We start from the raw sequence: 27,597 nt of genomic DNA on the forward strand, positions 1-27,597 counted from the left end.
TGTATGTACAAGCGCAATTCTACACCTGAGTTATTTTATGGAGGCTTTTTGTGGAACTCCAAGAAGTCAACCTGCAATCTACCAGTAGATTTTAATCTACCTTTTGTCAACCTCTGCCTTAAAACATACGCAACACTCCCCGGCAGCTGCACAGATGCACAGACAGAGCAGTCCTGGGTAGGCAAACTGTTTTTCAGGAGAGCTTGTCCACTTTTCCCATAAACGGACTTCTGAGGTGCCCAGAAACAGTGTTTGCAAACTGCTGACTTAGTGTAAAAATATGAAGACACCATTACTGGTTCTGCTATGCTTTGGAACAGTGCGATCACTGCACTGTTCTCTTGCTCTGAAGGAAGTGCATTGCGCAGAGAGCAGAAAACCTTAAGAAAAGAGAAGCTGCAACTTCTCAAACCGCACTATGCCTCAGCTGAGGCAAAAGGGGGGGGGATCGGAATTCTATCCCTGTCTGAAAAGTAAAAGGGACAAATTAGTTTCTTGTCACTGCGCTGCAATAAATACATTGTCATTTTTATACCCCAGTGAATCATATTCTCCATTTCCCCCGTAACTATTATACAGTCTGCTGGCAGTACATCATTTTTTGGTAATTTTATTTTCGCCAATTGTTTTATGAAATTTTTGAGTTTTATGGACACTAAAACAAATCTAGCCTGCAAGTGTTATAGCCCCTTAAATCACCAGCAGGAAATCTCAAGGTTCCTCCAGACTGTGAGGGAAGGAAGCTTTAAGAAAGAAAGATTGCCCCTAGCTTATAAACTGAGCAAAAACCCAGAGATAAGTTTGTAAAAGGGACATACATCACTGGTGGCAAAAAACTGGAACATAAAACAACATCGCTCCACTCAGCTCCCTTAAGAATAAAAATGGATTTTTATTTAGCAGAAGCACTAAAGGAGTTAGGAGAAAGGAACACACAAGCTTCTCCATGCTTTCTTAGCCATAGCAATCCTTATTTCCTGCTGAGAAAAATTGTCAGGCAGTATTATGGGGCGACTTTAGAAGGTAATAGCCCCAGCACCAAGAAAATAGACTAGTGGAAAACATTCTTTTGCTCATAAATATAATGGTTCAGCTTGGTTCTTCAGAAAGTGAATGGATGCTGTGTTCATGAAATGGACAATGTGTGCCCTTATTCCTCAATTCTCCTGGTATGTTTTAAGTTTTAAAAGCAACTTTTAAGATTTCAGGTTATCTTTTCAACTCACATACACACTTTCAAGATCTTGGCTGATCTCTTCTCTTATTTACTAATTGCTAATACCTATTGCTATTGGAGTTAATTAGCGGCATTACCTATTAATATGTAGTTTGATAATTAGGATCATGTAACTTAATAGACAGTGCTGCTTTTTCAGATGTACTTCATTTCCAAAACGTTTTCTGTAGATTTTGATGGTGAAAACTGTTTTAAGAAAGTGTTCGTTCTTTACTTTCTACACATTTCCTTCTGTTAGTGGTTTTTTTTTTTAAATGCCCTTTGATTCCTCTCCAGCTCTTGGTTCTCAGGAGACTGAGATATTTGGGTATAATTTGCCAGCATTTTTAGCAAACTACAGCATCCAAGGTGAGTCAGCGAATACTTGGTGGTTTGAAAGTCCAACTTTTCTTATTCTTTTCACATTAAAAATACTTGGAACATCAGCCTGTTTAGAAGCTCTTAGGTATGCATCAGAGCGTCATGTATTATTATTATTATTATTATTATTATTATTATTATTATTAGTTCAGGTATCATATATTTTAACTGCTGTTCCAGTACAATTAAGGTCTCAGAACAAATTCATACAACAGCATAGGTTTTCATGTTTCCTTTTCACAGATCAGCAAAGATGAATCGTATAAGATGGCTGCATCACTGATTCAATCTCTAAAAAACACAATAATAAGGTCAGTTATGTTTTGAACATTGCCTTATGACTGGGAAGGTGGTTTCTTTTCTGTAGGGGTTGCATCCTTTTCCGGAAATAGCAATTGGAAATTAGAAAGAGCACCATGTATTAAAGGGTTTCCTCTTCTTCACTACCAGACTCTGGACCCAGAATTCTTAGTGATGTGCAAATACTAGTGCAAAAAATTGCGCTGCATAAAACTGTTAAGCTGCGTGGCTTAATTTCTACAAGAGGAGGATCCAGGGCATAAGTTAAGTTTGGGAATCTGGAATATATACTTGTGAGTTGCAATATAGGGTCACTCATGATAACTGAAAAATCAAGTGATTTCTTATATTCAAATAGACCATCACAAATACAGCACTGCAGGTGAAGTTGTCGCTCTTCCTTTTTCTTTTGTAGTGGTGTCTTATCTACCCACCGTGCAGGTGGCGCTGTGAGTTAAACCACAGAGCCTAGGGCTTGCTGATCAGAAGGTCGGCAGTTTGAATCCCTGCGACAGGGCGAGCTCCTGTTGCTTGGTCCCAGCTCCTGCACAACCTAGCAGTTCGAAAGCACGTCAAAGTGCAAGTAGATAAATAGGTACTGCTCCATGCAGGAAGGTAAACAGTGTTTCCATGCACTGCTCTGGTTCGCCAGAAGCGGCTTTGTCATGCTGGCCACATGACCTGGAAGCTGTACGCCGGCTTCCTCGGCCAATAACGTGAGATGAGCGCCGCAACCCCAGAGTTGGTCACGACTGGACCTAATGGTCAGAGGTCCCTTTACCCTTTACCTTTATCTACCCACCAGCTAGCCACTGAGTATAGGAAAAAACCACCCAAGTGATATACATGGCAGACATGTATGTGTGATTCACAGCTGGTTATATCCTAGTTAAGGTATGAAACTGGAACCTTAGAATTGGACTGCAAGATTGCATATATCCTCTCATGTGCGAATTCTGCCCCGCTCAGGTAAAAGGTGGACTTTTGCTAACCTAGTATAATGTCCAGGGTATGTTTCCCTAAACTCACTTTGAAAATCTTGATTAAAATTCAAACCTATGAATGGAAATTTGGGTATGAGATGGTTGTATCTACAGTCCTTGCCCACAACTTCCATGCATCTATCATTCTTGTGTTTGGAGAGGTTCCGCATGTACGAATCATATTTTCTCTGTGTGCGTGGTGCATTTGCAAGGAAGTAGACTGTGTATGCAGAACGCATGTGAGCAAGACTATGTGCATGTAGGAACAATTAATGTATAGAAGTTGTGGGCAATACAGCAGGAATAATCCCACTTCCTCCTCCATGTGTTCATTGTACACACTTTGTGAATGTGTGAAAAAAAGCTTGTCTTGTTTGCCATGGAAGAATGTAGAAGACCTGAGTGCTTCACTTCCACTACCAAGGAAGCTGGGATGAAGAAGCCTCTCTTCTATATCTAAGTGTGTCTTCTCTTCTTCTCAGAGGTGGATTTAGGGAGCGTGACTAGTTCAGTCATACTGGGCGCAGAGCCTCAGGGGCACTTCATAAACACCACAACTATGATGTAGAATGGAAGGTGGGAGGTGGGGAGGGGGCACTGAACTTTGGTGTAGCATAGGGTGCCACTGAAATTTGAGACCCTAAGGTCTGCCACTGCTCCTCTTCATTCAACCTCTGTGTGACTGTGTTGTATTTTGAGCTATTCTTTTCTAGAACTAGGGATCCAGCAGAAACATGTACAACAGTGAGAGGAATGCAAATGTTAGGATTCTCCACTGGGAATGTCTCTTGCACAAGCCCCATAGAAATGAATGGGAGCTGTGCAAGAGCAGTGCCATGCTCTCGTTCAAGTTCTATTCATTTAAATGTGCCAGAAAATATTTCCACTGAAAAGTAACCATTAATTGTGCCTACCTTAGGCTGTCCCAACCTGGTGCTCTGTAGAACTTCTACCATACCTGAACTTTGGTCAAGCTGGCTGAGGCTGATGGATGTTACAGTGCAAGCTAATGGGAGGCTCCAGGTTGGGGAGGAATAGCTTAGCTTGATCACCACAACATTGAGTACATAAGCCTTTAGAGCTGGGATGGGGAACATGTGAGTCTGCAGATGTTCTTGAACTACAACTCCCATGATCCATGATCATTGGCCATGCAGGCTGGAGCTGATGGTATCCAACAGTATCTGGTGGGCCACAGTTTATCCCCCTCTGCTTTGAAGGATCTTTACACCTTGCATTCTCAGATGTACCCCTAAATTACTTTGGTAGTAAAACCAATTTGGGGGACAGATAGACAGCATGCATTATAGAGGTGCATTTGTCAGATGGCAGGCTGGCACACCAAGGTTTGTTGTGGAATCATGTGTAAAACCACCTTTGGGGTCATTTAGCTGAGCCAATCTACTAGCTGCTCTGCAACACAGAACTTATTCAGATTGCACAAACCTTCAATGACATTTTTCTTTATTGTAAGCCAATGCAAACTTTTAAAGGGTTTCTGCAAATGCTAATTGCCCATCGTGCTGAAGACCTGGAAGGTTTTATGTCTTCCCAAGCACTATTACGTACATCTTTACTCTTCTTGTCGCCGTTGCCCGCCAGCCCCGTGTAACATTTAATCTCTAACTTGGAGCCCCAGAGCTGGTGTGGTTTTACAACAGTTTTGTCATGTTTGCTGTCACACTCCTGACAGCTTCGTGACAGGTGGCAGATGTGCTGATGATGGATGGTTTCTCCCCTGTGCAAGGACGATGGGATAAAAGGGCAAACAAACTGGGTAATAGATGGGAAAAGCAGAGCGGTGTTGATAAGGCCCGGTCCAGACTCAGTGATGTATGGGAAAGCAAGCTGTGGGCAATTTGTTTTGGTGGAATGAGAGAATTTCAGCTGAAAGACAGGAAAGGGAAGCAAGCAAAATCAAGAGAGACTGTGAAGGAATTGCACAAGAAAGCAAGACACGGGCCTTCTCAATATATCAGGAGTTGAGCTGCTTCGTGCTGAAGTCAAGCTCATTGTAAGAGCACCCCAGCTCTTGAATGGGTCTTGTGTCTAGGGCTGAGTGCATAACTCAAGTTCCATGCCCATTGGCTTCATTGGTAACAGACTTTGGGGGAAGAGCCCGAGCCCAAAATGATGCTAGAATGTGTGTGGCAACAAGCCGTGGCATGTGCAACGAAGTAAAATACAGTCATACATCAAAAGTTGAACGGAATCCGTTCCGGAAGTCTGTTCGACTTCCAAAACGTTTGGAAACCAAGGCGCGGCTTCCGATTGACTGCAGGAAGCTCCTGCAGCCAATCAGAAGCCACAGAACCCGCATCAGATGTTCGGGTTCCAAAAGAACTTTTGCAAACCGGAACACTCACTTCTGGGTTTGCGGCGTTCAGGAGCCAAAACTTTCGACTTGCAAGGCACTCGACGTCCGAGGTACGACTGTACTGTGCCAGCCAGGCTGCAGCCATCTACCATCTTCATCTCCCCAGAAACACCTTGCAGATTGTGTGGGAAATGTCTGGTGGTCAGTTTGAATGCATGAAGGGGCGAGTAGGAGTGTGTGCAGTGAGCCTGGCCTCCTTGATGACCTTGCACATGCTGGAGCACTCTGTGGCCTGTCTGAATTGATCTGAAGTTGACTGCCTCACTCAGTTAAATCCAGGTCGAACTCAAAAGGCAAACATACCTAATTTGCACTTTTGGAAGCAATATGCTAACCAAAATGTTGCCATCTCTTGAAATTTGCACTTATCTGAATTTTGCAATGCAGTTCTTGTGCCAAATAATGCATACCAGGGTAATATGTGCATATAGTGCATTTTAGTGCACACTTCTCCTGTAAACATTTTTGTATCTGATTTTGCCTAATGTATAAAGTATAAAAAGGTAAAGGGACCCCTGACAACTAGGTCCAGTCGTGACCGACTCTTGGGTTGCGGCGCTCATCTCGCGTTATTGGCCGAGGGAGCTGGCGTACAGCTTCCGGGTCACGTGGCCAGCATGACAAAGCCGCTTCTGGCGAACCAGAGCAGCACACGGAAACGCCGTTTACCTCCCCTATTTATCTACTTGCACTTTGACGTGCTTTTGAACTTCTAGGTTGGCAGGAGCTGGGACCGAGCAACGGGAGCTCACCCTGGTGCGGGGATTCGAACCGCCGACCTTCTGATTGGCAAGCCCTAGGCTCTGTGGTTTAACCCACATCGCCACCCGCTGTGGGTTAAATGTATACATCTTCACTATTTCCCTCAATGCAATACAATTTTGTATGTTATTTTCACTGATGTATGCATTTTATCTTTAGTACAGGTGTGGAGAACCTTTGACCCCCCCCCAAGAGGTTGCTGGACTACCAACTTCCATCAGCCCCAGCAAGCATGCCAAGTGGCCTACGATGATGGCAGTTGTACTTCAGCAACATACGGAGGCCCAAAGATTCACCACACCTACTCTACTGAGTGCCTTTTCGTACACATTACTTGGCTGCAGAACAGCAATTTGAAGAAATGCGAATTTTGCAAAAGGATAGCTGTGTTTCGCGTCACATGCTGCTTTGGAATGTGTGAATTACGTAGATTTGCCTTTAAATGTGCACTGGAGCAAATTACTCCTCCAACTTTATTATGCTGAGATTCTCAGATTTCTTTCCTGGGTGGTGCCAGGAAATGTAGATGTGTGTGTATTTCATCAGGGCCGGAGTGGTTGGTGGGAGGGAAGAGTAGAGCTAAAATTACATGCTCTGTCACTTTTCCCTTTAGAAATGCTTCAGCCCTAAGTGGCCATCATTTTGAAATGCAGAAAATGTCTTACAGGTATTGTGGATGGACACCTTGGTGTTCCTCTTACCAACACACAGAGATACACGAGCTCAACTACCCATTTACTGGTGTGTAAATTTCCAGGACTTCGTCTTCCTTCCCAGCCTGTTCTGTCGATGTCAGGGACTTATTTAGGCCCATAATAGTGATAATTTATTGCAGCACACTTCCTACTGTGAGTAAATAAGTCTGTCTCCTTTAAATTCCCTGGGCAATTAGAAGAATGAAAGACTGGTGGTGCCGCATATTAGCATTCATTTCCTCCTGGCGTTTTATACAAGGCCATTTTCCCGCTGACAAATTGTGGGGCAAATTGTTCTCGAAAAAGTCTGTCAGATGAAAAGGTGTTATGATTAAACTGCTGGTGTAAATTTGGGCGACAATAAATCCTTTTATTGCATTAGCTGGATTTATTTGCTCGCAACTGCCATTAAAGAGGCAAGGAAATAATAATAAACAGAATGGGGAGGGAGCCATGTGGTGAAATTTGCACCTGCTTAGGGGTAATTAATATGCCTTCTAAAAATAGATGAGGTTTCTTAAAACTAAATCAGCAGTTCAGGAAGCTGGTGATGTAGCAAAAGATTCCAAGGTCTGATTTGCCAATAGTACAAACAATTTAATACATTATGAATAAACCTCTGAGCATTGGGGCAAGTGAATTCAGGGAAGGGAGAGCATCACCTGCATGTCAATCTCTGGTCTAGGCACATGAGGCCTCTCCTCAGGCCACCACCCTCGCTGGCCCTGCTTTGCACCCTGAATATTTTTGCCAGGCTGGAATGTATCCATAAGCTCTCTTAATGCCTCATGCTAGCCTAGATGGAGACTAGAAGTGTGTGTGTGTGTGTGGACACTAGTTTACTGTAGAAGGTAAAATTTATACATGTTGCTCCACCCATTTCATACCCTCCAACATTTCTCCGATGGAAACGAATTCCAGAATAACAGCTTTATTATTTATACCCCGCCCATCTGACTCGGTTTCCCCAGATGACTGGGCGACTTCCAACGTATATAAAAACATAATTAAACATTAAAAAACACTTTCCTATACAGGGCTGCCTTCAGAAATCTTCTAAAGGTTGCACAGTTACTTATCTCCTTGGCTCAGGGGTTGCATAACTCCATATCCCCCAACATTTCTCCGATGAAAATAGGGACGTCCTAAGGAAAATCAGGACATTCTGCGATCAAATCGGAAACCAGGATGGCTTCTGTAAATCTGGGTCTGTCCCTGGAAAACAGGGACACTTGGAGGGTCTGCCAATTTTGACCTCTGGCCCTGTCTACCACCAACACATGGGCCAGAAGGGGTCTTGGACTGAAAAAGGTTCCTCACCACTGGCACAGTTCATTGATGTACAACCAATTAATGATACAAATACAGTGTTTTCTGGGGAAAAAGTTTTACTTCCTGAATGATTGTGCTTGTTCCTTAGCCCTGCTCAGTCTGTGATCTGCCAAGCCATACTCTCCACCGATCTTGTTTGCAAATGCAGGCAGTGGCACGTCACAAGAGAATGTGGAGTAGGATTGGGATGCTAGGGCTCTGCAGAGCCTGAGAAGGGTAGTCACGCCTAGAGGGAATGAAGGTTGAGATGGAGCTCTTGTCTGAGCAAGCTGTGGGCTTCCTGGGCTCTGTCTGGTTTCCCGAAAGACCTGCCTCTGACTGCCCTTGTTTTCTGGAAGCCTAACCTTTCTTAAACCCCTCCTGCCTATTTCCTGTCTGTCCTCTCCCATTATCCCGGATTGTTTGTGGAATCTGTATCATCCCCAAACAATCCATGGATTCCCTTCACCAAGACTGGGCAGTATTGCATTCCCCCTGACATTTCTATAATTCTGCATAAAATGTTATTGGCAGCAACCCAACTCTATTAGGCTTAGGGAACATTTGTGCCAAGTATCAGTTAACCACCAGGAGTGTCCAGGTGGCTTCTTAGGGTAGGTTCCAGTTGACGTTTATAGTTCAGAGTTGGAATTCCTGTCAGTACATGCCCAGCCTTTTGAAGGAGTCCAGCCATTTCTGGCATAACTTCACCTGCTATGAGGATAAATGAGATGACACAGTTTGCACTGACATGCTCTATAAACATTACAAATAATCAAAGATGTAATTTTCCATTCATTAGAAGAATCCAGCCACGGTTAAGAGCTCTTAAGTCCTGTTGGTGGGAGAAAGTTAAGCATGTGCATAGTCTGATCTCTCTCATTTTAGGGCACCAACCCCAGACTGCTGTTTCATTCTGGATGGATTCTGCCACATGGACTTGGATTAGTGATGTATTTATTCTGCTTTAATTGATTCTGCCATGCTGCCCCAATGCTTTCACAATGTTGCTTTTCAGATGTGCTACAGTGCAACAAATATGGGGCAAAAAAAAAACCACACGTTTGCAGTATAAGAAGCTACAGGATTTCCACAGGAAGTTGTGGAATAGGCACTGAATGGAAATGAAGCAGTGTGACTGCTCAAGTATTTTTTGCAGGCACAAACTGCAATTAAAACGAGAATGGTTGTGAGCACAAACATATTGAATACGCAATAGGGGCCCTAAATTTATGGCAGGATTGCTGTGAGTTAAGTAATTGGAGGTGGGGGGTGGGGAATTCACACAGTGGGATTGCAGAACAGTTGATATTTAAGCTCATCACAAAATCTGCTCAATTTGGGCTTAGTTAGTTTATTTTAATGAACACCAGTGAAAATCATTCTGGAAATACCTGGAGTATATAGCACTTACCAGTTTGGTTGCCCCTTCCTGCCTCCTTCCTTCTGCTCCCATACGCTGACACTGTTTTGATCATATTTTATTTCCTGTCTTCAAATTTTGATGTAAAGTTTGCAAAGAACTTTGAGCCCAGGCAGAGGAGTTGGCGCAGATAGTGTGATGTTGCAGCGCATTTTTAAAACTGTGGGCCAGGAGTCATTTTCTGAAGCCCCGTAATTATTTAACATTGCATCTGTGCAGTCTCATAATATTAGACTGAAGCCTGGCGTTTTCCCTGAGCGGATAGCAATGCAATTGACAAGCCCAAACTATAACCAGACGTACATTGCTTAAACATTTATTTTTGCCTGATTAAAACTCAAAAGTTTTGCATGCACATTTCCTCCCCATTTCCTTTGATTTATCAGCTTTTCCCTTCCAATGGAAGGGGCACATTGCATTTATAACGGAAAGAATGAAGCAAAAGAGCAATGTGATCTATGGCTGTTTAGAACCAATGCTACATTAAATGGGAAGACCCTCCAGCAATGAGACTATATAGTTCAATGGAACTTGTATATATTTAATTAAGAAACGCCACTCATATAGAACTGAAATGTGCTAACCTAATTTACTGCCATGTCTGTCTCTGTCTAGCTTTTGTCTCTCTTCGCCCTGTATACTGGCCTACCATCCTATTATAACAAGGTAGGTAGATTCTTGCTTGGCTGAGCCGAGATCAAAAAGTAATTTTTCTTTTTGCAACAGCCGATTAGAAATTCATTTATTTTCACATTACAGACATTTGGCAACAAGAACAGCGGCAGCAACCCACCCCCCAAAACCCACCGCCACTCTTTGGCAATTTAGCTCTATTTGTATAGTCTGCATAATGGGAGACAGTATAGTATGACTGTTGGAGAGAGAAAAAAGGTGGCCTGGGGCAAAAATTAAATGCAGAATCATGTATCAGAAATGAGATGTATTTACTATTGTTTTTGAAAATTAATGGTGCATTTTTAGTTTTTATAATGTAATTTAATGATGCAATTCATCTAATAAAAAAACATTTTAGCATAGTTATACAGACCTACTGGGGCAGGGCAAAATGTACCTTTCAGATGTAATACTTCCCCCCCTTTTTCTTTTGCAGAAAATAAATAAATAAGTGCTTAGGGCTTTTTTGTATAAAAATGAGAGAGAGAGAGAGAGAGAGAGAGAGAGAGAGAGAGAGAGAGAGAGAGAGAGAGAGAGAGAGAGAGAGAGAGGAGAACAGCTGGGATATCAGCAGGAGTCCAATAAAAAGGACATTTTTCTTCCTAAATATTGGTGTTTGTGCTGCATACAATAATATTATAAATGCAGTGCTGAGCTTGAAGTAGAACTTTGCCGTTGATTATGGAATGCCATATGGTGGTAACATGTTCAACTGATCAGAAGGAGGAAGGATTGTCACTTCAAATGCAGTGGGTGAGCGGTTTTTGCTTAACTAGTACAAATATACAGTACTGTATAGTATAAATGCATTGATGCTGTCAACTCTTTGAAAGGAACTGGTAGCAAAACCAGGATGGAGGAGATCACCTCCATTCACAGTGAGTTGCATAAGAACGTCCCTTTGTTCATAGCAGTTGTGTACGTGCAGAATTATTGACCAGGATCTAGAGAAGTCCATATGTGATCTCCCTCCCTCCTCCTCCTCCTCCTCCTCCTCCTCCTCCTCCTCCTCCTCCTCCTCCTCCTTTTCTTTTCCTACTCACATATCACAGGGTGGCTGGTTTTTATGTCTGATGACAGCCCTTTGCAACCTTCCAGAATACTTCTCTGGATGACCCTGATTTTGGGGGGAGGGGGTGAGTGGGGATTTTCTGGGAGTTGTGGGGCTATGTCATTTCATAGAATGCCACACACTTGGGGAAAGGCTGCAGCTCAGCAGAAGAGTGTCTGCTTTGCATGCAGAAGGTCCCAGGTTCTATCCCTAATGTCTCCAGGTAATGATAATAATTTAATAATAATAATTTATTATTTATACCCCGCCCATCTGGCTGGGTTTCCCCAGCCACTCCGGGCAGCTCCCAACAGAACATTAAAAACACAACAAAAGATCAAACATTAAAAACTATCCTAAACAAGGTTGCATTCAGATGTCTTCTAAAGGTCAGGTAGTTGTTTATTTCCTTGACATCCGATGGGCGGGTGTTTCACAGGGTGGGTGCCATTACTGAGAAGGCCTTCTCCCTGGTTCCCTGTAGCTTCACTTCTCGTAGGGAGGGAACTGCTAGAAGGCCCTCAGCGCTGGACCTCAGTGGATCCGGGCTGAACGACAGGGGTGGAGACGCTCCTTCAAGTATACAGGACCGAGGCCGTTTAGGGCTTCAAAGGTCAGCACCAACTCTTTGAATTGGGCTCAGAAACGTACTGGGAGCCTTTCAGGACCGGTGTTATATGGTCTCGGCGGCCACTCCCAGTCACCAGTCTAGCTGCCACATTCTAGATTAATTGCAGCTTCCGAGTCACTTTCAAAGGTAGCCCCATGTAGAGTGCATTGCAGTATTCCAACTGGGAGATCCCAACTGGCAGATCACACTGTCTGAAATTCAGGAGAGCTGCTGCCTCTCACTAGGCTACAATCTACATTCTAATCACATTTGTATATCTCCTATATATTCCATATATTGTACATTGTAAATTATAGTGTAGACCAAAGCTTTCCAAACTTTTCGAGTTGGTGACACATTTTTTGGACATGCATCATTTTGTGACACCTTAATTCAGTTTTGCATAATTTTGTGACACAGTAATTCAGCTTTACTAGCAAACCAGAGGTTAAATTAACCCTTTCCAGCCCCAGGAAGAGCGTGGGGAGCGTCCATGCGACACACCTAAACACTGCAGCCGACACACTACTGTGTTGTGACACACAGTTTTGAAAGCTCTGGTGTAGACAATGCTCATGTAGATGTACCAATGGTCTGGCTTGGTATAAACCAGGTTCCTATTGAATTGGATTTATTAATCCAGGTGTATAGAGAAATTAAGCAATTTATTTTCATACATGAACAAGCTCTAAGACATGACTTGATTTGATTTTGTAGTCTGCTTCATTTATCAATGCACATGAAGCTAAACAAAGATTGACAAAATCTCCTCTTACTTTCTTACCCCTCTCCACCAAATGCAAGCTGAAATAGACCCTTTCCCCAACCTTATAACTTCTGTTTAGGACAATCCATGTGTTATATACCCCTTCAATTACTTGCACCTTCAATAGCTTGTACAAGTGTGGTTTACACATGTGAGCAGTGTAAAGGTCTATAGGTCAACTCTAGCAGAGGCATCTTATTTGAAGTTGATCTGCAGGACTTGAATGGGCCACCTGAATTGTCCTCGCTTGCATGGGAGGGAACATGTGTGTGGATCTTATGTATGAACCAGCCTTTCATGTGTTGATCCTCTGGGCAATGGGAAACACCTAGTACAGAGGCTGTGGAACATTCCCTGCTCTTGTTCTGCCCTGGTTTGCACCTGGCCCTGGAAATCAACAGTGGCACCAGTAATGAGGCAATTAGTAACAGGTCAATGGACTTACCCAGTCACACACATCCAACCCTGGGGAAGATTGTCATATTCCCTTTCACTCCCATGGATTCCACTTATCAAGCAGTGGTTACTGAGAGGAAGCAGAGAGACAGCAGCTTGCTTTTAATGGCAGTAATTCAGGAAGGTTTTAGATTTGAACCAGTAGTGTGGAAGTAGAAAGCTCTGTCTTTTCCTCTCCTCTGAACCATGCAGCCCTCTGCTCCACACTGCAACATATATAAGAAAAGTGGCTTTTGGATCGAAACCCAGTAAATGGCCTGAAGAAATAATTTCTTATAGAACTTCCTATATGTAGTCTTTTATTGCTTATGGTCATGGCCATATCTAGTTGAAAGTGTCATCTGTCTGGAAGTTTTATATCGCCCCCTTTCTTTCTTTCTTTCTTTCTTTCTTTCTTTCTTTCTTTCTTTCTTTCTTTCTTTCTTTCTTTCTTTCTTCTTCTTCTTCTTCTTCTTCTTCTTCTTCTTCTTCTTCTTCTTCTTCTTCTTCTTCTTCTTCCTGGTTCTTATCTATGAAAGGAGCCTGGCAGAACCGGACTAACCATTATGTTAAGTACAGTCATACCTCAGTTTAAGTACGCCTCGGTTTGAGTATTTTCAGTTTAAGTACTCCGCGGACCCGTCTGGAACAGATTAATCCACTTTCCATTACTTTCAATGGGAAAGTTCACTTCAGGTTAAGTACGCTTCAGTTTAAGTACTCCACAGACCGTCTGGAATGGATTACAGTGGTACCTCGGTTTATGAACACAATTGGTTCCGGAAGTCTGTTCATAAACTGAAGTGTTCATAAACTGAAGCGAACTTTCCCATTGAAAGTAATGGAAAGTGGATTAATCCGTTCCAGATGGGTCTGTGGAGTACTCAACCTGAAGCGTACTTAACCCGAAGCATGGGTGTAATTGGTTCCGGAAGTCTGTTCATAAACTGAAGCGTTCATAAACTGAAGTGAACTTTCCCATTGAAAGTAATGGAAAGTGAATTAATCTGTTCCAGATGAGTCCGCGGCATTCGTAAACCAAAAATTCATAAACCGAGGTGTTCATAAATCAAGGTTCCACTGTAATCTACTTTCCATTACTTTCAATGGGAAAGTTTGCTTCAGGTAAAGTACGCTTCAGGTTAAGTACAGACTTCCGGAACCAATTGTGTTTGTAAACCGAGGTACCACTGTATGCTGCAAGTCACTGGTGGGGAACATTTGCAGCCTGAGGGTGCCAGTGGTGGGTGGTGCCAGAGGAAAAAGTGGGTGGAGCAATGTACCTGGCTTGTACCTTTGTACATCTCTCCATGTGGGCAAGCAAGGGACATTATCACAGTTCAAAGACACATTCCAGCCAGGCAGTCGAGGAAGGTGCAGAGCTGGGCTGGGAAGGGATGTAGGGAAGACATACATTGATTTTTTTATTTTTTTATTTTGTAATTTGCTTTCTAGATACCCCATCCTAAAGGAAGAGAATCAAATTTATTTGCTAACTGGAAAAAAACACAAAACAAAAACCCAGTCCTCCAAGGGAGGTGTACGGAAGGTGGAATTGTTCAAGGCTGCTCCTAAGTGGCTGCTTGTGTAAACACCCATGAGAGAAATTAAGAAGGGATTAAACAGCCTGTAATAGAGAGAAAGTTAGATACAGCAGCTTACCCAGATGTTGAAGCAATAGAATGCCTGTAATGAAACACACGTGTTTCCTAAACTCAAACTGCTGTTGAGGGGGAGGTGAGAGAGAGACTGAAAAAAAAAAGTAAGCACATTTGTTTGGAAGTTGAGGGAGTGTTTGCTGTGTGTGTGTGTGTGTGTGTGTGTGTACGCGCAAGTGTGCATGTATTGCTGCATATCAATAAGTCAGTTTTGAGTTTCCAAAGAAAGGAAGGAAGGAAGAAAAATCACATAATTTTTCAATGAGAAATCCAGGAGGCTGGGAGATGATGTTATGGTGTGAATTACATTCCAGAATGGCTGTCAGCTGTCCCAGTCAGCACTTTCTCAGATGCCATAATGTGCAGTAAATGCTGGGGCTGCAGCTATTAGGATTATTGTGGTGCTGCGTTTTTTGGGAGGAAGAGAGAGAGCCACAAATTAACAGCCAGTGAAACATGCTTCTCTTTCTTTTTTTAATTGCTCGACTCCCCGAAACGACTCCAGCGCCTCAAGCTTTAATTTCTTTATTCCTTTTATTTATTTTTTAAAAAAAGAGAGAGGGGGAAAGAGAGAGAAAGTAGTTTTAGTCTTTACTGTGTGTATTGAAAAAGAACTGTGTTGGGTCATTATTATTATTTTTGCTCCTTATTGCTAATACACTTTAGGACACTGATCCTAAATAGAATGTCTGGGGCACATTAGTGCACTATGAGAAGGGGTGAAATGTGCTTGGAAAACCCCTGTAGGATACATCAACTGCTGTATACCCATCAGAGCAGAAAGGCATTGCCAAATGGATCCTGCCAGGGGTAGTGGAGAAATTAATTGGCATTTTAATGCAAACCTGCATAATTTGGACCTTGCAAAATAATTTGAAGACTGAAGTGCAGATGTCCCTTGAAATCTGTGTTTCTCTGAATTTGGTGATGCAGTTCTCTAACCCCAAATGAATATGCACATAAAAAGGTAAGTGTGAGTAAAAATGCCTATGTTAGTGAAAATAACATACAAAAAGTACATTATATTAGGGAGATTTGCTTGCAAAAATGTGTATTTTTGAAGGTATGCACACTAACATTTGAAGATATGCACACTAACTTTTTTGGGGAGGATTTTTTAAATTAAAAAAAATATGTGGAAATATGATGAACCAAGCTTACGTTTGCATAAATGAGAAATGGAGAGCAACCTAGTTCCTTTTTTTATTTTCAATCTTATGTTCGGTTCTCCACATTTCCACAACAGTTTGTGATTAAAATAAAATAAAGCTCACCGTGAAAATCCATTAAGATGTTAGTACAATTTTAGTACAACACACATTTTAAAGGCATTTTTGCCCAATTTACACAATTGTTTTTGCAAAGCAGCTTTTCCACTAGTTTATGCATTTCTGCAATATTTTATACAAGTATATGCATTATTTATTCAATTTTCTTAGTACTCATCGTACTGGCTGGAGAACCTGCATTCCAAAAGTGTGAATTTTGAGGGATGGCTGTGTTTCAGCTTGTTTTGGAAAGCACAAATTAGGTAGGTTCACCTTTAAATGTGAACTGAAACAAAATTCTCCCTTATCCCTAGCCCAGGCATCATCCTGTGGAATGAGTAAGGGCACACTGGAAATCCCTGACCTGCAAAGGGGAATCCCATAAACATTGCTGTTGCCCACAAAGCATGTGGCTCTTTTGAAACACCGCTGACTCAACTATCCTTCTGAGACTATTTCTGCCAAGCCCTCTTTCCCTGCAAAGAGGACACCTGCCTGTTATTCTGGCAGCCGACTGAGGAACTAAACATTTATCCTTTTCAGTGTAATACTGAGCCATGCCTTTAACCCTATAAAAACGACACAACCACTCTGTTCCCCTGGTAGCAAAGGTCTGCACTTACATGTCAGCCTGTGGTGCTAACCCAGGTGATGAAATAGATAACTTTACTATAGCTGGTAGACTTCATTTTAATAGAAGTTTTATTCTTCCAGAGTATTACAGTGCAGGAACTCTGATAGATATCCGTTCTTTAAGGATAAGTCCACACTGTCAACATTTGTGTGATTTATTCCATTATATGGTGCTACAGAAGTCCATGGCCTTCCATCTTGATTTGCACTCTGCTCATGGTTTTTAATATAGTCATTGGTACAATACATAATAGTATCAAATCTTCCCATGAGGTCCTTTGGCCACTGCAAATGTGGTCAGGACAAATCTTTGGCAATTTCCCTTCAACTTTCCCCAGGTCGCATGCTATCTAGCTTTAAATTTGCAAAGATCCGGGGGGAGAGGGCAGTGATTCTAGACTTCAAAGACTCCTGTCTACCACTGCCTCCCGCAGTTTGGTCAGACTCATGTTGGTAGCTTCGAGAACACTGTCCAACCATCTCGTCCTCTGTCGTCCCCTTCTAGTGCCCTCCATCTTTCCCAACATCAGGGTCTTTTCCAGGGAGTCTTCTCTTCTCATGAGGTGGCCAAAGTATTGGAGCCTCAGCTTCAGGATCTGTCCTTCCAGTGAGCACTCAGGGCTGATTTCCTTCAGAATGGATAGGTTTGATCTTCTTGCAGTCCATGGGATTCTCAAGAGTCTCCTCCAGCACCATAATTCAAAAGATGAAATAATATGCAGTTGAAAAGGTTGATAATAGGACCCAGGGAGGAGAAGGTGGGAAGTCTAGAGATTTTGAGAAGTCTCTAAATACGGATATGTATTTTGTATTGTTATAATTTTACACTTGTAAAACAGTTATTTCCGGGGGGGGGGGGGGGGAAAGAAGGATTGCTCCACATGGTGTGGCCGCTTCCCACTTTTGCCAAAGGTCTGGCAGCTTTTATTGCTTCCAAGTCTACCAAGCATGCTTGTCTCAAGCTGGACCTGGGGAAGGAAGCAGGAGAGAAAGAAACTACACTGCATGGAATGAAGCACCACTTTCAGCTCTTTTAGAAATATTGTTTGTCCATCAGTCTCCAGCCTTACAGCAACTCAAGGCATTTCCTACTGAGATGTGCAACTTCCTTTCCGCCCTGTAGATGGCACTCTTGGACTGCTCTGCAGATTCTTCAGGTCTGTAACGGGCATTCTTTCTGCTCTGTAGCGAACAGAGCATATTTATTCACAGCTTTGGTAGACTTCTCCTATCATTTGAAGAGATCTGGTGAAAATGTTTTATTTGTCCTCCAGGCTCTCTCTCCCCCACCCCCACCCAGTGCTGTATTATTTTAAAGCACATTAATGGAAATAATTAAAAGCATGTGTTTTGGATATGCACTTGTGGGGAGAGAGAGAGAGGTATTGTGTGCCCATCTTCTGCCCCCTTCCCCTCCAATTGTTCAGCTGCAGATATGCAAAGAGGCCTTTTGTACAGTATGCATGTAGGCTCTGCCTATGGGAATGGGCTACTGTAAAAAGCAGCGTTCCTAATCAGATGTGCAGAGTCTGTGCATGCAAGTATCCCTGCCCTAACCACTGTGGTTGTTGGGGAGGAAGTCTGCAGTTGAGATACTCCTCATCCCTCTTTGCCACAAATGTACACATGGAGAAAACAATGTTCAAGGGAGAACAGAGCCTCCAAGTGTCCCTATTTTCCAGGGACAGTCCCAGATTTACAGAAGCTGTCCCGGTTTCTAATTTGATCCAGAAATGTTTTGCTTTTCCTTAGGATGTTCCTAATTTCATCAGAGAAATGTTTTTTGGGGGAATGGAGTTATGTGAACCCCTCAAGCCAAGGAGATAAATTACTATACAACTTTTAGAATACATCTGAAGGCAGCTCTGTATAGGGAAGCTTTTTAATGTTTAATAATAATAATAAGAAGAAGAAGAGTAAGATGTCCCTATTTTCATCGGAAAAATGTTGGAGGGCATGGGAAAATGGGTACGGGAGGTGGCGGCAGTCACAGGTATTTTTGAACTGCGTCCTAAATTAGTCTGAAAATTCAGTCTCCTGAAATTATCACATTAGAAATAAATGGACAGACGTAGAAATGGAATGCTTTATAGGTGCCTTGCACAAAAGGCATCACTTTGCCCTAGCAGTTTAAGTGGGAAGGAGCTGCTGCTTCTTTGTACTGCCCACGCAATGCTTCTCTCTGATGAGATGTCTGCTGTCTGCCTTGGGAGTCATATGAGACTGGAAAGGGGCATAAAATATAAGTACAGTGGTACCTCGGTTTATGAACACAATTGGTTCCGGAAGTCTGTTCATAAACTGAAGCGTTCATAAACTGAAGCGAACTTTCCCATTGAAAGTAATGGAAAGTGAATTAATACGTTCCAGACGGTCCGCGGAGTATGCGTTCATAAACTGAAGCAAACTTTCCCATTGAAAGTAATGGAAAGTGGATTAATCCGTTCCAGACGGGTCCGCGGAGTACTTAAACTGAAACGTTCATAAACTGAAGCATGGGTGTAATTGGTTCCGGAAGTTTGTTCATAAACTGAAGCGTTCATAAACTGAAGCAAACTTTCCCATTGAAAGTAATGGAAAATGAATTAATCCGTTCCAGATGGGTCCGCGGTGTTCATAAACCGAAAATTCATAAACCGAGGTGTTCATAAACCGAGGTTCCACTGTAATGATACTTTGGCCTACATGTTTGAGCAAAGTGTCCTACCACTGCAGAAGGTCTTCTTGTGTTTGTTTTTGCATCTCACCCCATTTGCTTGGCTCTCAGATGATTCATCATTTTACTTTTTTCCAAAGAAGCATGGAATGGCTTTTTCTCCCCATCTGGATGTGTGTGGGAGGAGAAGGAAAGGTAATGTTAGCTGACTTTTTGGAGCCAGAAGCTAATGTTTAGAAGATTATATATATGCTGTAAAACATGTTTCAGAGTGCAGGGAAGAATAGTAAGTGGTTGCCTGAGGATAAATCTTTAACTATGATCTAACATATTTAACTACTAATAGTCTGCTCCAATTTATTACAGATACTTGTCACACTTTGGTATCAAAGACGAGTTTTTTTTAATGAAACTGAATCAGGAGTTTGGAAACATCACAGACAGGGATGGGCAATTCTGTCAATCTTGGTTTCTCTCAGTTTCTTATCTTTCCAGTCTCTAGTTTTTCCCTTTTCTACATCAGTTTCCATTTTTTTTAAAAAAAGTTTTAATGCAAATTCATCAGCATTTGGGTTCAAATTTCTTTGAATGTAATATGTTTGTTTGCAATTAAACTCAATATACACATTTTTGTAAAGCAATTTCCGCTAATAGAATGCAATTTTATATGCTGTTTTCAATAATATATGGTGTGGTTTTTTTGCACACACTTTATTTCAACATATGCATTTTTGTACACATTACTTAGCTGGAAAACTGCATCGAAAAGTTCAGAGTGAATTTCCAAGGATGGCTCTGTTTCGGTTCTCGTATTGTTCTGGAAACTGTGCATTTTGTAGATTCAACTTTAAATGCAAACGGAACGAAACTTCTCCCTCATCCCAAATTATGGCAAGTTTTTCAGATATTGTTGGGGTGATTGCCCATTTACTTAGAATGTGGATCACTTTCTAGGCTGTGCCTTGTCATTTTTAGTGTTCTGGCTCCAAAAAAAAAAGTTCAGGAGAATTTCTGCAAGGAAGAAGGCCTGGCATGACAAGGCATGGCATGCCATGGCACCACAAGGTGGCAGTTTAGCTTGTTTAGAATGGATGGAGACAGTATGTGTTGCAGATTGACAGGCACCAAGATCCTGGGGGTGGGGATAGGGTTAAATGAAACAATTGTAATGTACTTGATGCTAAAAAAATAAATCCTTTGTGTAGATGAAAGTATCTTTTAGGCAAGCCTCACTCCAAGCACCGATGGAATATTGGGAATCTAGAGAGGGACAGGAAGTTATGCTCTTCACAGCACACAACCTTTCAAAGTATCTTTCTAGCGAAGAAGAAGAAGAAGAAGAAGAAGAAGAAGAAGAAGAAGAAGAAGAGGAAGAAGAGTTTGGATTTGATATCCCACTTTATCACTACCCGAAGGAGTCTCAAAGCAGCTAACACTCTCCTTTCCCTTCCTCCCCCACAACAAACACTCTGTGAGGTGAGTGGGGCTGAGAGACTTCAGAAAAGTGTGATTGGCCCAAGGTCACCCAGCAGCTGCATGTGGAGGAGCGGAGACGCGAACCCGGTTCCCCAGATTAGGAGTCTACCACTCTTAACCACTACACACTGGCTCTCAGGCCTCTTAGGATAGGACTTATTTTAGGGCCAGTATTATAATTATTTCGGGTTTTTAGATTTCTTACCATCCGTTCACCATAATATCCCAGTGTGAGTTACGACACTGTAAAGATGGAACATTAAAATCAATTGAAGCAGTTTACGATCAGAACAATAGAATGGGTCTTAAGTATATCAGGTGTCAAAGTGTCTTTCCAAAGAGGAGCATTAGAATATAAGAAGAGCCTGCAGGATCAGACCAGTGACCCATCTGGTCCAGCATCCTTTCTCACAGCAGCCAACCAGATGTCTCAACACCCAAGAGTGTCTGTAGGAAAGGAGGTTGAGTGAAATCTCAAGCAGTTGATGCTAAGAGGTGGGGAAAAGGAGTGAGGGTTGCAAGATGGCGCTGTTTGTGTCATGTGACATGCCGTATGGTAGCCAAATGCCCCCTATGCTAACTGGCTCTCTGCAGGAGAGATGGAGGATTCTGTGTGTCATCATCAATGTTGAAATATAATTCACCCACAAGTCAGGTCAGCTTTTGTGTGTGGAATTAGGGGCCGGGGGCCTCTTTTCCTTCATCTTAGGTAGCAAAATGTCTTGGGCCAGCCCTGGTCTCCCTCTAACAGGCTTTTTGTTATGGATGCTTCTATATAGCACAAACTTTGGGCATGCCTTAAACAAAAGGCCTTCACTCATTACAACAGCCTTTCATTCCTCCCCACCGATTACTTATTTCCCCCTCCAAACTCCCAGCAGAACAAAGCAGTTCAAAAAAGAGAAAGCACTAGATTAATCATTCCTCTCATCCCAAATGGCGAAATATATTTATTCAAAAAAAGGAAAAGGAAAAAAAAAGACACAAGGGGGGTGGGGAAGAGCAAGGCAGAAGAGGAGGAGAGTTGGGAAGTGAGATGCACAAAGCAAAAGAGAGGTTTAGGCAGCAAGCCACAAATACACACCATCAATCACACAGCAGTCAAAAATGTTCATGTGTTTGGTACCTGCTAGTTATTGGCAGGACTCAGGAAGTCTCTAGAGTGCAATCTTTGAGAGTCTCTCTCTCTCTCTTTTTTAATGTTCCATTTTCATCTGAAAAACTGTTTGTCAGCACCAGAATGGCAGGTGCATTAACTCCCTCAGAACCAGATTATAGGAAAAATTGCAAACACAGGGAAATAAGACATTAGTAAACTCCAGGGTCCCTTTTCCTCTCTCTCTCTCTCTTTTTCCTTTTGAAAACTATTTTCAGAAACTCATATGCACATTAATGGTCCTGGGTTAGGAAGAGGGCGATATTTCACTTTGGTTCCCAGTCTCTTGGTTCCAATGTAGAGGAGACAGGTGGTCACTTTCGATCTGGAAATAGACTTCTGTTTGTGTTTTTAAGAAATGTGTTTTTCTGTGTTTTCCCAAACGAGGGAACTGTGTATTAGGGCCAGTGCTGTGTTCGAAATTTCTGCCACTCCCTCTCCCAATTTCCCATAAATTAATGAGAAAATAAACTGCATTCCAAAAGTATCAAAAGGGAGAGAACATTTTGGTAAAATTCTCAAAGTTGGTGTGCAAGGTTATTGATGCACTAACCTTAAATTTGCAGGTGGCCAAGGAGTGTTTGTGAGAGTCGTCTCTTTTATTGCACAAATCATTTAGCCAGTCTTCTCAGGTGCCCACACTTCAGTTAAGGCTCAGGGGAAGACATTGTACCTTTAATTCCTCCCATGGGGCTTTTAAAATACCATGCAGTGTTGATAGCTGGGGAGATGACAAAGTACTGTCGAAAGATTTCCTGGAAAGAAAGCCACACAGGCAGAAAACTGGAAGCCACTTTGGAAAGCAAAAACAACCTTCAAGAAATGAAGGTCAGATTTTGGAACAGCCCTAATCAGGACCCCAAGGGCCCTTGCAACAAGGGAAGAATCAGACAAATGATTACTTCAGTTAGTTTTTTATTATTTCTGGCCAATGCCCATTACTTAACATTACTTAAAGTTAATGCTTGATAGTTTGTTTCCCAAACCAAAATTATTTCCTCCAGTCTTGGCAGTTTGCTCCCTACGCTTCCTTTGTCTGATTAGGGCAGATTCTGCAGTATTTTGGCAAATGTGTGTTCCCAAATCCCTAGTTGTTGAGGGAATGGGGAGGTGAGGGGAATTTACAAGGGGAGGCCCAGCAGATGGGTCGGACCCACGATTGCTTGACCCTCCTGGCTCCGCTGATTCTCATTTCAAGGAGGAGACTACTCCCCCCCCCAACAGTTTTTCCTAGTCAACCTTTCTATTTCAGAGTGAGGAGAAAAGGGACTTAAAATAGTTTGCAGGGTACATTCAGTAGATGAGAGAGAGGGTGAAGCACCCTCCTTCCCTCTCTTATTTGCATTTCTTTCATATACAATTGGTTTTGGCCTTAGGTTTTATAACAAGGGTTTAACTTATTCTTGCAATATTTTTGAATAGATTTGTGCAGGTTATTGTTGTTGCTGGTAGCACCTCATCATGTGCCCTTACAAATCAGTGCTTGCCTGAAGTGGAGCACAAATGGCATACGCCTTCCTTGAACTAGGGCCAGCACTTTCTAAAAAGTCTTGCTGCAGACACCAGTTCTTGCATTCCTCTATCCCTGTCGCATAGTCAACCAGGTCATTTCACACGTTTGCATGGCAGGGCCCAGTCCTGTTAAGAACCATTTAATCTGCAATCATTAGCAGGCAACAACACTGACTGTGACTTGTCCTTGTAATGCTAATCCATGGCTTTGCATTAAGTGTGATTGAAGCCAGCGCATGCGTGCTGCCTTGATATCTGCATATGATGCTGCTAACTCAGGACCAGCCTTAGGGATTGTTTTCTTGCACCTTGAGGCTAAATACTAAAAACTCCATGGAGTCTTCTATGCCAGCTCCACAGTCCCGATGCTCAATCTTTTCAATGAACTCTCTGAATACCTTGCCCACTCTGATCCCATTGATCACCCTAAGTGCTCTTTCTGAACACTCCTTCTGTTACTCCTTCTTCCTATGTCATCAGCTCTTTAACCAGATTCCTTTTTCATCTATGCTACCCACCTAGGAATGGATGGAAGTCAATTTAGATTTCTCTCAGTTTCTCACTTTTCCAATCTCAAGTAGGCTATTTATTTTATTTAAATATCATGAACATTCACCTGCATTTTCATGTGAACTTCTCCAGATAAACACATATTATTATTTTTTGCAAGCGAATTTCCTTAACCTAATTTTGGATTGTTATTATTTTCACCAACATTTCAATGCATGCTTTTCACTAATATTCACATTTGGTTTGAGAACTGCAGAAAAATGGGAATTTCAAAGCTTAGCTGCATTTCGGTTAGTGTATTTTTTTCAAAATGTGCCAATTTGGGAGTTTCATATTAAAATGAATTTCTCTGCCATACCTACAGCTACCCAAGTATTGGTGAGGGTGTTCTTTCAGTGTATGGAGGGGAGCCCTCTAGGTGTTCATTTGAAGGCCATAGCAGAGCCTATACCTGTACAACTATCTCCACACTAGTGGGAATGCTGAAAAAGTAGACTTCCTAACCTTGTGCAAAGAGCCCTTTTGTGATGGCTGAGCGATGGGCAGAAATCAGAGATCACCTGAAGTAGGGTTGCCATATTTAAAAAGTGAAAATCCGGACTCAAAAGTTTTTGGCAAAGTTATTGAGCTTTTTAAAGGAAATTTGCCACACCCCCCCCCCCCAACATTTCTAACTTGGGTTGCCATGTGCCCAGGTTTCCACAGACATTTTTACCATTTTTCGGCAGTTCCACCCAGATACTATTTCTGATAGATATGTCCCAGAAACCCCGGGTGTATAGTAGCCCTATCTGAGGTGAACCATAGAATGAAGTCGGGAGTCAAGGCCTACAGAGTGAAGTCAGGACTGAAGGTCAACCAAAGGACACAGGAACACGCCAGGAAGCTGAGACAACACAAGGATTCCGCTTCCCCTGCATACATTGACAGAATGTTTAAGCAACCAAGGCTAAAAATTTTCACAACAACAACCAGGTGCTCTGCCGCTGAACTACAGCCCTTCTTCCCACCTGGTCCACTTAGCCCTGTATTGGTCACATTGGCAGTAAGCCACTCTCCAGGATTTCAGACATGTCTCAGCTCTACTTGGAGATGCTGAAGATTGAACATGGAACATTCCGTCGGTCAGATACTCTGCCTTTGAGCGATGGCTGTTCCCCTTGCTATAGCTTTCCTCTTATTTGAGTACAGTGGGTCTATCACACTTGTGAGGGTTCAATTCTAGGAGTCCGTGCGCAAAGGCAAATCATATGAAGACCCCCTGGAATTGCACCCCCACCGTGAGGCGGGAATGCTGCTTAGCAGGCTTTGGGATGACTCATTGAGGTCTCTGGAATGCTGTCAGAGTTACCTCACTCATCTGGCTTTGGAGAGGTGGCGTCAGGATTCTGGCAGCATCTCATAGCCTTTGCATCACCTTCTCAAAGCCCAGTAGGCAAGGATGAAAGGCTGGGTGTGGGTGGGTGGGATAGGGAAATAAAGAAATGGAGAGTGTGGAGCAGTTGGCTTTCTCTGCTCTCCATTTATTTGTTTATTCCCCCCCCCCTCACCTGCATAAGGTGGTGATTGTCTCTGTAAAGTGGGCACAAGCTGTGGGTTTACTGTACATGAAACTAATGCAGGCATCACTTAGAGGACAGGTGTCAGCAGAAGAATGGCACATTTGGGATGGAATAGCAACCCAAGTGACTCCCTTTTGCCTCAGGCCCACACAGTCATTTCGACTTGGAAAGAACCCTAGATCTTTTGCATTTCACTATGTCTTTTATATCTATTGGCCTTTTAGTTTGTCTGCCAATGGAAACAGTTAAATTATTTACCAGCTTTAACATTTCTCTTGTAGGTTGGAACAGCCAGAAGGTGGCACTCTGGGGCTTTGAACTTTGGTTATCCTGGTACCTAACAGAAGAAACATAGAAAACAAGTTTGATTTTTTTGGGGGGGGGAGGGGGACATATTGTTAATTGGTTCACATCTGACTAACAGTTAACATGAAACGAAACTACCTAGATAGATACAGAAGCCTGAATTATGCCCACTGTTTCTTACACTTTGGGGATCATTTCCCCAGTGAAATGAACTTTCTGCTTTCAGGGTGAGTTTATTCTTTTCTCTTGTATCTAAATTTCTAAGAGAATTAAACTGTTTGATCTTTTTGATACCTGATGCATTTCAGCTACCAATACCTCCTTCACAGGCACTGATCTGACTTCCGTAAGCTGGAAAACTACCGGTATGTCTAGAGTGTTCCAGGCATGTATCTCTCCAATGCTGGAGCACCTTCAAGCACATCAGTTCGAATGACACCGTTTCAAGGCTGCTCACACAACATACAGTTTTGAAAGCGCCTTTTTAAACTTCTGAGTATTTTTGCAGTGATCTTGAGGATGAAACTACTGAAAACAAAGAGGTATCTACTTTTTTCTTTTTAAAAAATATGGCCTATGTTGTAAGGATATATCAATTTTGAAGTAACCATGTTTCAAAACTTCTTTGCAAGGGATATACTGTATAGGGTTATGCTGTTTTACATGTTGAAGTCCAACTTTTTTGTTATGTATTCCTCACTCACATTTATTTTGATTTATTTGTTACAGAGTTTGAAGCAGAATACATGAGATTCTTATGGAGTTGCCAATCCAGGCAATTTAGAGAGCTGGAGTTGTTCTTTTTCTAGATAGACCTGCACCACCTGCCTTCACACCATTCTCTGAATTTACAGGAGCATATAATATAAAATCAGTATACAGTGGTGCCTCACAAGACGAATTTAATTTGTTCCATGAGTCAATTCGTTTTGCGAAAAATTCGTCTTGCGAATCGCGGTTTCCCATAGGAATGCATTGAAATTTCTTTTTTTTTGCCCATAGGAACGCATTAATTAAATTTCAATGCATTCCTATGGGAAACCATGATTCACAAGATGAATTTTTCACAAAACAAATTCGTCCTGCGAGTCACCATCAGATCACAAGACGCATTCGTCTTGCAAAAAATTCATCTTGCAGGGCATTCATCTTGCGAGGTACCACTGTACACATATTTGATAAATATTGAGTGACTTATCTGAAATCCAATCATCATAAAGATAGTACTTTCCTAAGCTAAGCTTGGCTATTGGTAAGCAAGTTTGCCTATAGGCCTATAACCCATAGCCCTGTATGTGTTGTGTGTGCGTAAGAGAGAGGAAGAAAGAAATATGAGATCAATGGCTCTTTGGAATTCAGTTTTTTATATATATAACCAGCTTACATTTTCTTAGCAGGATATTAGAGCCCACTAGCAGCAAGTAAGCCTACTAATATTGAAATGAGAGTTTACACAGCTTAATAATTTGCTCATGTATGATCAACTGAACGTGTCGTTCCTATATTCCTGCAATGTTTGCTCAAAGACTCAGCTGTTAGTTTGTTTTTTTCAAGGGATGCCCTCCCCTTTGTAGTGCACTTTTCAAAGCCAACGAGTGCAAAGCATGTCAGATCTCTTCAGCTTTGACTGGCTGTTGTGACAGATCTTGAGCATTTAATTACGATCCTTTCAGAATTAGGGGAATCTGTTTGGGGAGCTTGGTTACTTGCAGTTCTGCCCATATTTTAAAAACACAAACAGAAAATATAATCAGAAGTGGAGATGAATGGAATCCTTATTGACACAGATTTGAAAATAAAAATAAAGTACAGAGTGCAAATTTTGGATGGGGGGGGGGGTTAGATAATACTGCTGAGTCACTAGACAGAGAAGTA

The sequence above is a fragment of the Zootoca vivipara genome, chromosome 7 (assembly GCF_963506605.1).
Source record: "Zootoca vivipara chromosome 7, rZooViv1.1, whole genome shotgun sequence".
NCBI lineage: Eukaryota > Metazoa > Chordata > Lepidosauria > Squamata > Lacertidae > Zootoca > Zootoca vivipara.